Source organism: Arachis stenosperma, chromosome 10, assembly GCF_014773155.1.
Source record: "Arachis stenosperma cultivar V10309 chromosome 10, arast.V10309.gnm1.PFL2, whole genome shotgun sequence".
NCBI lineage: Eukaryota > Viridiplantae > Streptophyta > Magnoliopsida > Fabales > Fabaceae > Arachis > Arachis stenosperma.
The window spans coordinates 91482283-91495752 of record NC_080386.1 but is presented as its reverse complement, the minus strand read 5'-3'; the positions used below and the strand labels follow the sequence as shown (position 1 = coordinate 91495752).

At 37.9% G+C, this 13470-nt stretch overlaps 1 long non-coding RNA gene and 1 other non-coding gene across 2 annotated transcripts; one reads left to right on the top strand and one right to left on the bottom strand.

Annotated features, from left to right (window-relative positions):
* The first annotated feature begins 144 nt into the window (after window positions 1-144).
* On the top strand, window positions 145-6970 carry LOC130954785 (uncharacterized). The gene is made up of 3 exons (XR_009076419.1): window positions 145-337; window positions 498-611; window positions 5424-6970. It is a non-coding gene; the product is annotated as an uncharacterized LOC130954785 (long non-coding RNA).
* A 2057-nt stretch (window positions 6971-9027) lies between these two features.
* LOC130959320 (small nucleolar RNA R71) lies at window positions 9028-9135 on the bottom strand. Its single transcript, XR_009078412.1, has one exon. It is a non-coding gene; the product is annotated as a small nucleolar RNA R71 (small nucleolar RNA).
* Between the last annotated feature and the right edge of the window lie 4335 nt (window positions 9136-13470).

Genomic DNA, 13470 nt, shown 5'->3' with positions numbered 1-13470 from the left:
GTTGAGACTTATCACCACTAATAATACAGAGAAATAAACAACGTTAATAAGAAAAAGAAAAAAGTTTAAAATCATACTCCTCCACCGAAAAGCATACGACAGAGATGAATTATTGTGGTAAGAGACGTCGTCCTTTAAATATTCATTGATTTCGATTTTTTCAAATCAGCCAGAGTAAAGCACTTCCTTTTTATTCCGATGCAGCCTTTCCAATGATTTTGCAGTTTCAGTCCACCATTTCTAAATGGGATCATCAACACCCATTACAGACATTACTCCATGGATTCCTACCAACCTCCAAGTGTCTTCAACTTCTGGACAACTAAGTAAATAGTGGGTAATTATTTCTTTCCTTTGGTAACATCTTGGGCACGAAACATCTTTTACTCCTGTTCTTTGAAAAATTTATTGATTCAACCGAAAGTTCATCATGCATCACTTTCTAGACAAAGACCTTCACTTTAACCAGGCATTGTAAGTTCTAAATTGAATTTCAGAGGTTCAGATTTCGATAACGGTTTGGCAACTGCTCTATTGGGAGATGGAAGAACAGATAAGCTATGTCACATGCACTAGAGACTGAATAGCAACCTGACTTCTCTCTTGACCAAGTAAGCATGTCTTCCCGTTCTTCAATTTTCGTCTGCATAATTGTTGTTACGATATCTGAGCTGAACAATTCATGTATTAATTCTTGGTTCTATTGTCTGTTCTGATTAATTAATTGTGAAACTCTCTAATGTATGTTTCATTACTATTCTAACTGTCTCTGGGAATGAAATTGTACTCTTTTATCCACGGTCTTCATATATATTGATTAGATCTCCTCTACCTAATTTTTAGAGAAGTCCTTTCTCCAAAACTTTTCTACCCTCTAGTAAACTCCTCCAAGCCTAAGATAGGTTGTTTCCCACAGTAGCTTTCATGAAAGTTGAATATTTGAAATACTTATTTTAAGCACTTTGAATATCAATGAGTGAGGCTTTGTAACAAGTCTCCAGCCTTGTTTTCTAGCATAGCTAGGTTGTAAGCTTTTAGGTCCTTAAAACCAAGTCCCCCCTCCCACTTCTTCTCCTTGGAAATAATATCCCATCTAAATCACTGTAGCCATCTGATAGCTTAAAACAGCTTAGTGAGTATAGAGGTATAGTAGTTGCTATAGTCATAATCAATACTTCTCTCCCACTAACTAATAATAAGCCTCTTTTTCAGTGCTAAAGCTTCTTTACAACTTTATCCTTGATATAGCTGAATGTGACAGTTTTAGATCTATGTATTGTAGCTGGTAATCCAAGATACTTGTGTTGGGCGCCAACTAGTGCGGAATTTATAACCACAAACTAACCAGCAAGTGCACCGAGTCGTACTAAGTAGTACCTTAAGTGAATGAGGGTCGATCCTACGAGGATTGATGGACTAAGCAACAATGATTAAGTGATTACTTAGTTAGACAAACAGAAAATAGTGTTTTGAGCATTCAAAAATATTAACAGTAAATTCAGAATATCAGAAAAGTAAACAGTAAACAAGTTGTGAATAATATATGGAGAAACAGTTAAAGCTTCAGAGTTATCTATTTTTTGGATTGACTTTTCTTACTAACTATTTTAATCATGTAAGATTTAATTCATGGCAAACTTTATGTGACTAAACCCTAATTCCTTAGACCTTTTTAGTCTCCTCTAAAATTCATCAACCGCCAATTCCTTGGTCACTTAATTCCAATTATTAGAGGGTGAAGTTCAATTCTAGTTTATATGCCACAGAAATCCTAATTACCCAAATATAAGAGAATTATATGACACGTATCCCGTTAAGTCCAGATAATTAGAAATTTAGGAGAATATATTTTCAAACTGTCAAGTAAAGAGCTTTTTCAAGTTATACAAGAACTCAATTGGAACCAAGGTCATACTTCCGTTCCACCCAGATTCATAAAATAAAAAACGAAAACAATTCTTAAATTATAAATCAGTACAGGAATTAAAATAAAAAAGTAATAGTATCAATTCATACAATAGACAGAGCTCCTAACTTTAACAGTGGAGGTTTAGTTGCTCATGGTTCAGAGAGAAAATTAGGATTCAGAAAAACTGTAAATTGCGGAATGAGGTAGTAAAATATATTTCCTTTTACATCTAATCCTAATTAATGTAAAATATATTTCTTAAAACTAAAATAATATCTTTTCCTAATTATAAATAAAATAAAAGTTTAATCCAAAATAAATAAAGATTTTCGCAAGCCTTCAGGTGGAGCGTGGGGACCATGTGATTCATTCAGGCCCACGTTGAACAGTGGATGAGACAGTGGCTTCTTCATTGGTTTTCCTTTGAGTCCACAACCCAAGTTCAGCGTGGGGTGATATGCGCATTCTCCTTTGGAGTTTCTTCAAGCTGGCGCTGAACTTGGAGATCTTCAAGTTCAGCGTGGAGGAGGCCAAATCAAATGGAAGAAAAGGGTAAACTATTATATATCGTTGGAGAGCTCTAGAAGTTATCTTTTCAATGCCGCTGAAATCATGTCAATTGGACCTTTGTAACTCAAGTTATTTCTATTTGAGTGCAAGGAGGTCGGGGTTGATAGCATCATTCGCTTTCTTTCTTTTCTGCTACAAAACTCTGTCAAATCTATCCGAATGCTACCTGAAATAAATAGAAATTGCACACAACTCAAAGTAACATTCATAGTGGTTAAAATATATTAAATATTGATTAAACTTAGCAACTCAAATACAAATTCACTAGGAAAAGATAGAGAAGATACTCACGCATCACCAACATTAGGGACCTATAACAATGTTGCCAAGTCTGCTCGAACTGCCTCAGGGGTATTCTTGCTAAATAAAACTGTTAATTTTTGTAAGTTAACTACTTGTCCACTCACTTTACTGTATACTTGTAAGATATTCATGATGTTCTGCCAGTCCCAGTTGTTTGCTTTGCTAAAAAGTATGGAATCATATGCGAAAAAAAGATGGGAAATAGAGGGGCAGCGACTATTGAGTCTTAGACCAGTAATAACATCACTCTGTTCTCTTTTGTGGAGCAAATGGGTTAAGCCTTCTGCACAAAGAATAAAAAGATAGGGAGATAGAAGGTTGCCTTGGCGCAACCCTCTCCGCGGTCTAAACAAATCACGTTCTTGACCGTATACAATAACAAAGTATGAGACTGTAGTCATTCATTCTCTAATCCATCCAATCCATCCTTAATAAAACCTCAATTGCTTCATCAGCACCCAAACAAACATTCATTCTACCTTATTGTACGCCTTGCTCATATCCAGTTTCACTGCCATGTCATAACTACCCTAACTTTTGTTTTTCAAAAAGTGCATAAACTTATGTGCAATTAGAACATTGTCGCTAATTAAACGACCTTGAACAAAAGCACTTTGGTTAGCCCTAATAACCTTATTCATTAATGGATGCATCCTATGAATCAGTACTTTAGAGATAATTTTGTAGAAACCAGTACTTAGGCTAATCGGCCTTACTTGATTCATAGAAGTTGTATTTGGGACCTTTGGTATTAGAGATATTTGAGTATGGTTAAAAGATTTAAGCAATCTTCCTCCTAAAAAGAAACTCCTAACAGCCTTGACCTCTTCAAAACCAGTGATGTCCCAATAGAATTGATAGACTTGGAACTAAAACCATCATCCCCTAGCCCTGAGAAAGGATTAATGGAGAAAGTTGCCTCCTTAACCTCTTTTTCGATAACCGGACGAGTGAGCCTGAAGTTTATATGCCTATCCACCTTTTTCTTCTTGCTGTCCAGTTCTTCGGAAGGATCTCTAGGATTTGAGGTAGAGAATAGTTGCTGAAAATAGTTCTGAGCAATATCTGAGATGCCTACAGGGTCAGATTTGAAGTTTCCTTCACTGTCTTCCAATCTGAGAATTCTATTTCGTCTGTTTCGAGTTTAAGTTCTCACATGGAAAAATTTGGTGTTTTGGTCGCCCCAATTAAGCCATTGAACCTGTGACTTTCTCTTCTAGTATCTCTCTTCCTTTTCTTAAGCATCAACTAGTTCTTCCTCCATTCTTCTTAACTCATCTTTATTTACTTTGTCATTCTTGTTCTTCTCCTCCTCAATTTTTTGTCGAAGGTCTATGTGAGTTTGCCAGAGTTTTGGTTAGAATTCTTTTGCCATTCTACCATACGATGTCTACATTGTTTTAACTTCTAGTGTAGTTTAAACATCGGTGATCCCACAACCTCCAATTCCCAAACCTCCTTTTCTATCCTCCTTATCTCTTCCTTTTCGCACCATCTCTCTTCAAATCTGAACTTGCACTTCTGTTATCTCATATCCACATCAGAACTTAGTAATAGGGGTCTATGGTCTGACCCAATGTGCTCCAAATGTTGAATTGAAGCTTGTGGGTATGCTGACCTTAGTTGCATCGAAACTACACATCTATCCAACCTCTCTCGGATCAAGCTTGGACCGAACTGCTTGTTACACCATGTGAATTTCGGCTCTTCAAACCCCAAATCTACCATCCGCCCTCTATTAACAAAATTGTTGAAATTTTCTATCGAGGCTGCTGATTTTGTCCGACCACTCTCTTTCTCATGAAAGGCTAAAATAGCATTGAAATCACCTATTACAAAAAATTCTCATCTGCATAATGAACCATCTCTAGGATTGCTTCGTATTGACCTGGTCTCACATTATCATAACAACTCAGATGCACCGCAAAATATTCCACTCTTTTTGCAGTTATTGTTCTTCCCACCTAAAGTGGATAAAAAATTCATCATGTTGTTGAATTGTTACCCAAGCTATACTCTTCCAAGCCAACATAATCCCCCTGCAACTCCAATGGGCTCTACACAATGAAATTGTCAAAGTCGACCTTCCTATATTATCTTTCCACATGCGAAGTAACATTTTTTATTTCAGATAAAAACATTACTTCAGGGGAATGGGATTTACAAATCCCTTTAATGCTGTGAACCGTCATTGATTTTTCCAAACTCCGACAGTTCTACGCCATCATCTTCATGAGTTATTGGGTGCCTTTTGTTGGGTGCCACCCTTCCCCATAGTCAAACTTATATCAGCATAATAACATGGTTTCTTCAAGCTCATAACATCACCTTCATCATCTGATCTCCTTTTACTACCTGCCACAGTTTTGTTAACAATGCCTTTTCTAGCTAGTTGCTTGAGTTTTTGCTTCCTAAACCCTCTAGTTTTACCTCTTGTTCTAGTCCCTATTGAAAATAATTCCTTAGAAAGCGATAGTTGGATAACCCCCTGATTAACGGATAATTTATACGCTTTTTGGCATTGTTTTTATATAGTTTTTAGTATGATTTAGCTAGTTTTTAGTATATTTTTATTAGTTTTTAAGCAAAATTCACATTTCTGGACTTTACTATGAGTTTGTGTGTTTTTTTGTGATTTTAGGTATTTTCTGGCTGAAATCGAGGGACCCGAGCAAAAATCTGATTCAGAGGCTGACAAAGGACTGCAGATGCTGTTGGATTCTGACCTCCCTGCACTCGAAGTGGATTTTCTAGAGCTACAGAACTTCAAATGACGCGCTCTTAATTGCGTTGGAAAGTAGAAATCCAAGGCTTTTCCGCAATATATAATAGTCCACACTTTACGCGAGTTTTGACGACGTAAAATGGCGTCAAAACGCCAGTTCTCTGCCCTTTTCTGGCGTCAAAACGTCAGAACTGACATAAAAGTTGGAGTTAAACGCCCAAACTGGCACCAAAGCTGGTGTTTAACTCCAAGGAAGACCTCTACACGTGAAAGCTTCAATGCTCAGCCCAAGCACACACCAAGTAGGCCCGGAAGTAGATTTCTGCATCACTTACTTATTTCTGTAAACCCTAGTAACCAGTTTAGTATAAATAGAACTTTTTACTATTGTATTTTCATCTTGGAATCTTGGCATCTATCTTTGATCAGTTTATGCGATCTCAGACATTGGGGGCTAGCCTCACGGCCATGCCTAGACCTTGTTCTTATGTATTTTCAACGGTGGAGTTTTTACACACCATAGATTAAGGTGTGGAGCTCTGTTGTTCCTCGAGTATTAATGCAAAGTACTATTATTTTCTATTCAATTCATGCTTATTATCATTCTAAGATATTCGCTTGCACTTCAACATGATGAATGTGATGATCTGTGACACTCATCATTATTCTCAACCTATGAACGCGTGCCTGACAACCACTTCCGTTCTACCTTAGATCGAGCGTATATCTCTTAGCCTCCATTCCGAAAGATCGGAGACTTCGTGGTATAAGCTAGAATTATTGGCAGCCATTCCTGAGATCTGAAAAATCTAAACTTTGTCTGTGGTATTCCGAATAGGATCTAGGAAGGGATGACTGTGACGAGCTTCAAACTCGCGAGTGTTGGGCGTAGTGACAGACGCAAAAGGATCACTGGATTCTATTCCAATATGATCGAGAACCGACAGATGATTAGCCGTGCGGTGACAGCGCATTTGGACCATTTTCACTGAGAAGATAGGAAGTAGCCATTGACAACGGTGATGCCCAACATACAGCTTGCCATGGAAAGGAGTAAGAAGGATTGGATGAAGGCAGTAGGAAAGCAGAGATTCAAGAGGGATAAAGCATCTCCATACACTTATCTGAAATTCCCATCTATGATTTACATAAGTATTTTTATCTTTATTTTATGTTTATTTATCTTTTAATTATTAAACTCCATAACCATTTGAATCTGCCTGACTGAGATTTACAAGGTGACCATAGCTTGCTTCAAGCCGACAATCTCCGTGGGATCGACCCTTACTCACGTAAGGTTTATTACTTGGACGACCCAGTGCACTTGCTGGTTAGTTGTGCAAAGTTGTGAAAAAGAGTTGAGATTACAATTGTGCATACCAAGTTGTTGGCGCCATTGTGTATCACAATTTCGTGCACCAAGTTTTTGGCGCCGTTGCCGGGGATTGTTCGAGTTTGGACAACTGACGGTTCATCTTGTTGCTTAGATTATGTAATTTTCTTCTTGTTTCAACCTTTATTTTATTTTCAAAAAGTTTTCAAAAATCTTTCAAAATTTTCTTCTTTTTCATTTTTCTAAAAACAAATTTCGAAAAAAAAATCCAAAAAAATTTAATAAAATCATAAAAACTCAAAAATATTTTATGGTTCTTGTTTGAATCTAGGGCCAAATTTTAAGTTTGGTGTCAATTGCTTGATTTTAATTGTCTTGCAATTTTCGAAACACATGCATTGTGTTCTTGATGATCTTCAGGTCATTCTTGATAAATTGCCTTGTTTGATCTTCATGATTTCCTGATTTGCACTGCATGATATTCTGCATATGCATTCTTGCATTCATATGGCCCAAACATGAGAAAGCTCTAAGTTTGGTGTCCTCCATGTTTTCTTTTATTAAGAAAACTGAGTTCTTGATGTTCATCTTGATCTTCAAGATTGTTCTTGGTATTCATCTTGACGTTCATAATGTTCTTACATATATCTTGTGTTTTGATCCAAGAATTATATGTTTTGACTCATTTTGTTATTTTTCAAAATTGAAAACATATCTTCTTGAATAAAGGATTTAGCAAAATGAAGATCCAAGAACATAAGGCAGAGGAATTACAGAGAAAAAGCTGGGCGTTCAAAACGCCCAGTGAAGAAGGAAAACTGGCGTTTAAACGCCAGCCAGGGTACCTGGTTGGGCGTTTAAACGCCCAAACTATGCAGCAATTGGGCGTTAAATGCCCAAAACATGCAGCTCCTGGGCGTTTAACGCCAGGATGACACAAGGAGAGGAATCTTGTTTTCAAATCAAATCTTTTTCAAATCTTCATAATTTTTCAAAATCAATTCTTTTCAAATCAAATATTTTCAATCATGAATTTTTCAAAATTATATCTTTTCAAACATATCTTTTTCAAAAATCAAATATTTTCCTCATATTTTCAAAAATCTTGATTAAAAAATTTCAAGTTTTTACTTTCTTGTTAAGAGAGATTCAATATTTGAAATTTGCAATCATATCTTTTAGTTTCTTGTTAATCAAGTCATTAACTTTTTAAAAAAAGTCAAATCTTGTTAATTTTATCTTTTCAACCATATCTTTTTGAATCATATCTTTTTCAAATCATACTTTTTTTTAAATTCTAATTTCAAAATCTTTTTATAACTTCTTATATTTTTCAACTTTATTTCTTATCTTTTTCAAAACCACCTTTTCACTCTTAATTTTGGAAAACCACAACCAATTTTTCAAAAATTATTTTAAATTTTATTCTTTTTTTTTCGAAAATTCTTCCCCCTCTCTTATCTTTTTCTATTTAAACACTAACATTCCTCCTCCATTGTCAATTCGAACTCCATCTCTCTTTGTGTGTTCGAATTCTTCCTTACCTACCTCATCCTTCCATTCTTGTTCTCCTCTGACACCTCAAGGAATCTCTATACTGTGACATAGAGGATTCCATATTTTTTTTGTTTTCTTCTCTTTCATATGAGCAGGAACAAAGATAAAGGCATACTTGTTGAAGCTGATCCTGAACTTGAAAGGACTCTGAAGAGGAAGCTAAGAGCAGCTAAAGCACAAAACTCTGAAGAGGATCTCACTGAAATTTTCGAAAAGGAAGCAGCAAAAGAAACAATTATGGCCGAACCAAACAACAATGCAAGGAAGATGTTTGGTGATTTTACTACACCAACTTCTAACTTCTATGGAAGAAGCATCTCAATCCCTGCCATAGGAGCAAACAATTTTGAGCTAAAGCCTCAATTAGTTTCTCTACTGCAACAGAACTGCAAGTTTCATGGACTTCCATCAGAAGACCCTTATCAGTTTTTAACTGAGTTCTTGCAGATCTGTGATACTGTTAAGACCAATGGAGTTGATCCTGAGGTCTACAAGCTTATGCTTTTCCCTTTTGTTGTAAGGGACAGAGCTAGAACATGGTTGGACTCACAACCCAGAGATAGCCTGGACTCGTGGGATAAGCTGGTCACGGCTTTCTTAGCCAAGTTCTTTCCTCCTCAAAAGCTGAACAAGCTTAGAGTAGATGTTCAAACCTTCAGACAAAAAGAAGGTGAATCCCTCTATGAAGCTTGGGAAAGATACAAGTAACTGACCAAAAAGTGTCCTTCAGACATGCTTTTAGAATGGACCACATTAGATATATTCTATGATGGTCTGTCTAAATTTTCCAAGATGTCACTGGACCAATCTGCAGGTGGATCCATTCACTTAAAGAAAACGCCTGCAGAAGCTCAGGAACTTATTGAAATAGTTGTAAATAACTAGTTCATGTATATCTCTGAGAGGAATCCTGTGAGTAATGGGACGACTCAAAAGAGAGGAGTTCTTGAAATTGATGCTCTGAATGCCATACTGGCTCAGAACAAAATATTGACCCAACAAGTTAATATGATCTCTCAGAGTCTGAATGGATTGCAAAATACATCCAACAGTACTAAAGAAGCATCTTCTGAAGAAGAAGCTTATGATCCTGAGAATCCTGCAATGGCAGAGGTGAATTACATGGGTGAAGCCTTTGGCAACACCTATAATCCTTCATGGAAAAATCATCCAAATTTTTCATGGAAGGATTAACAAAAGCAAGGCTTTAATAATAACAATGGTGGAAGAAACAGGTTTAGCAATAACAAACCTTTCCCATTATCATCTCAGCAACAGACAGAGCATTCTGAGCAGAATCTTTCTAGCTTAGCAAACATAGTCTCTGATCTATCTAAGGCCACTCTTAGTTTCATGACTAAAAAAAGATCCTCCATTAGAAATTTGGAAGCACAAGTGAGCCACCTGAGTAAAAGGGTTACTAAAACTCCTCCCAGCACTCTCCCAAGCAATACAGAAGAGAATCCCAAAGGAGAGTACAAGTTCATTGATATAATCAACATGGCCGAAACCTTAGAGGAGGAGGAGGACGTGAATCCCAATGAGGAAGACCTTTGGGAACGTCCAGTGGTCAGCAAGGAATACCCTAATGAGGAACCAAAGGAATCTGAGGCTCATACAGAGACCATAGAGATTCCCTTGGACTTCCTTTTACCATTCATGAGCTCTGATGACTATTCATCTTCTGAAGAGGATGAAGACATTGTTGAAGGGCAAGTTGCCCAATATTTAGGAGCAATCATGAAGCTGAATGCCAAGCTATTTGGTAATGAGACTTGTGAGGAAGAGCATCCCTTGCTCACCAATGAACTGAACACATTGGTTCAACAAAATTTACCTAAAAAAAAATAGTATCCTGGTAAATTCTTAATACCCTGTACCATAGGCACCATGAACTTTGAAAAAGCTCTGTGTGACCTGGGGCCAGGGATAAACATGATGCCCCTCTCGGTAATAGAAAAATTGGGAATTTATTAGGTATAGGCTGCCAAATTCTCATTGGAGATGGCAGATAAATCTATGAAAAAGGCTTATGGACTAGCAGAGGACGTGCTAGTGAAGGTTGAGGGCCCTTACTTCCCTACTGATTTCATAATCCTAGACACTAGGAGGGATGAGGATGAATCCATCATCCTTGGAAGACCCTTCCTAGCCACAGCAAGAGCTGTGATTGATGTTGACAGAGGAGAGTTGATCCTTCAGGTGAATAAAGAATGCCTTGTAGTAAAAACTCAAGGTTCTCCATCTGTAACCATGGAGAGTAAGCATGAAGAGCTTTTTCCAATACAGAGTCAAACAGAGCCCCCACATTCAAACTCTAAGTTTGGTATCGGGAGGCCACAACCAAACTCTAAGTTTGGTGTTGAGAGATCTCAACCATACTCTGATCATCTGTGAGACTGCATGAGAGCTCACTGTCAAGCTATTGACATTAAAGAAGCGTTTATTGGGAGGCAACCCAATTTTATTTTAATCTATATTATTTTGTTTTCTTTTAGGTTGATGATCATGTGAAGTCACAAAGACAATTACAAAAATAAAGAAAAAAAATAAAAAATAGCATTGAAAATAGCACACCCTAGAGGAAGGACTTACTGCGTTTAAACGCCAATAAGGGTAGAAAAATGGGCGTTTAAACGCCCAATCTGGCACCTTTCTGGGCGTTTAAACGCCAGAATAGGGCACCAGACTAGCGTTTAAACGCCAGAACAGGGCAACAAACTGGCGTTTAGACGCCAGAACAGGAAGGAAAACTGGCTTTTAAATGCCAGAATTGCACTCTAAGGCATTTTGAACGCCCAATTGGAGCATGGATGAGAATTCTTTGACCCCTCAGGATCTGTGGACCCCACAGAATTCCCACCAACCTCAACTCACTCTCTCTCCTCTTCATACCTTTCTACAACACTCTTTCCCAAATACCCTTCACCAATCACCTCCATATCTATTCCCCAAATACCCTTCACCAATCACTTCCTTAACTTTTTCCTATAAATACCCCCCTTCACACCTTCATTTTCACACATCACAATCACCTTTTTCTACCCTTGGCCAAACCCTATACACCCTCCATCTCCTCCATTTTCTTCTTCTTCTACATCTCACTTTCTTCTTTTGCTCGGGGATGAGCAAATATTTTAAGTTTGGTGTGGTAAAAGCATTGCTTTTTGTTTTTCCATAACCATTTATGGCACCTGATGAGCGGATAATTTGTACGCTTTTTGGCATTGTTTTTAGTATGTTTTTAGTATCTTTTAGTTAGTTTTTATTATATTTTTATTAGTTTTTAGTTAAAATTCACTTTTCTGGACTTTACTATGAGTTTGTGTGTTTTTCTGTGATTTCAGGTATTTTCTGGCTGAAATTGAAGGTTCTGAGCAAAAATCTGATTCAGAGACTGAAAAGGACTGCAGATGCTGTTGGATTCTGACCTCCCTGCACTCGAAGTGGATTTTCTGGAGCTACAGAAGCCCAATTGGCGCGCTCTCAACGGCATTGGAAAGTAGACATCCTGGGCTTTCCAGCAATATATAATAGTCCATACTTTGCCCAAGATTTGATGGCCCAAACCGGCGTTCAAAGTCACCCTCAGAATTCCCAGCGTTAAACGCCGGAACTGGCACCTAACTGGGAGTTAAACGCCCAAACTGGCATAAAAGCTGGAGTTAAACGCCAAGAAGAGTCTCTACACGAAAAATGCTTCATTGCTCAGCCCAAGCACACACCAAGTGGGCCCGGAAGTGGATTTTTATGTCATTTACTCATCTTTGTACACCTTAGGCTACTAGTTTCTATAAGTAGGACCTTTTACTATTGTATTTGACATCTAGACATCTTGGGACATCTAGTTCTTAGATCATTTGGAGGCTGGCCATTCGGCCATGCCTAGACCTTGTTCTTATGTATTTTCAACGGTGGAGTTTCTACACACCATAGATTAAGGTGTGGAGCTCTGCTGTACCTCGAGTATTAATGCAATTACTATTGTTCTTTCATTCAATTCCGCTTGTTCTTTATCCAAGATATCACTTGTTCTTCAACATGATGAAGGTGATGATTGACGCCCATCACCATTCTCACCCATGAACAAGGTGACTGACAACCATTCTTGTTCTACAAGCATCTGAGGCTTAGTGAATATCTCTTGGATTCTTCGGAATCCTCGTGGTATAGGCAGGACCTGATGGCGGCATTCAAGAGAATCCGGAAGGTCTAAACCTTGTCTGTGGTATTCTGAGTAGGATTCAATGATTGAATGACTATGACGTGCTTCAAACCTGTAACCTACTGGGCGTTAGTGACAGACGCAAAAGAGTTATTCTATTCCGGTAGGGGAGGGAACCAAACCGGTGATTGGCAGCACTGTGACAGAGTGTGTGCATTAGCTTTCACTGCGCGGATGGGAGGTAGCTGCTGACAACAGTGAAACCCTACACGAGCTTGCCATGGAAAGGAGTAAGAAGGATTGGATGAAGACAGTAGGAAAGCAGAGAGACGGAAGGGAAGGCATCTTCATACGCTTGTTTGAAGCTCTTACACCAATGATATACATAAGTATCCCTATCTTTATCTTTTATGTTATTTTCGTTCATCACCATTATACATTTGAGTCTGCCTGACTGAGATTTACAAGATGACCATAGCTTGCTTCATACCACCAATCTCCGTGGGATCGACCCTTACTCGCGTAAGGTTTATTACTTGGACGACCCAGTGCACTTGCTGGTTAGTTGTGCGAAGTTGTGTTTATGCCATGGTAGTGAGCACCAAGTCTTTGGAGCCATTACTAGGGATTGTTTATGTTTTGAAAAGTATTGATCACAATTTCGTGCACCAAGTTTTTGGCGCCGTTGCCGGGGATTGTTCTTGTGTATGGACAACTGACGGTTCATCTTGTTGCTTAGATTAGGTATTTTTTTTTTCTTCTTCAGAGTTCTTAAGTATGAATTCTAGTGTTTCAAGGTGATGTTCTTATCATCACCAAAGCTGATTGATTCTCATCAATTTAGCTCTTGAATGCAATGTCTTGCTGAAGCTTGGCCGGCCATGTCTAATTCCTTTAGACTAAAGCTT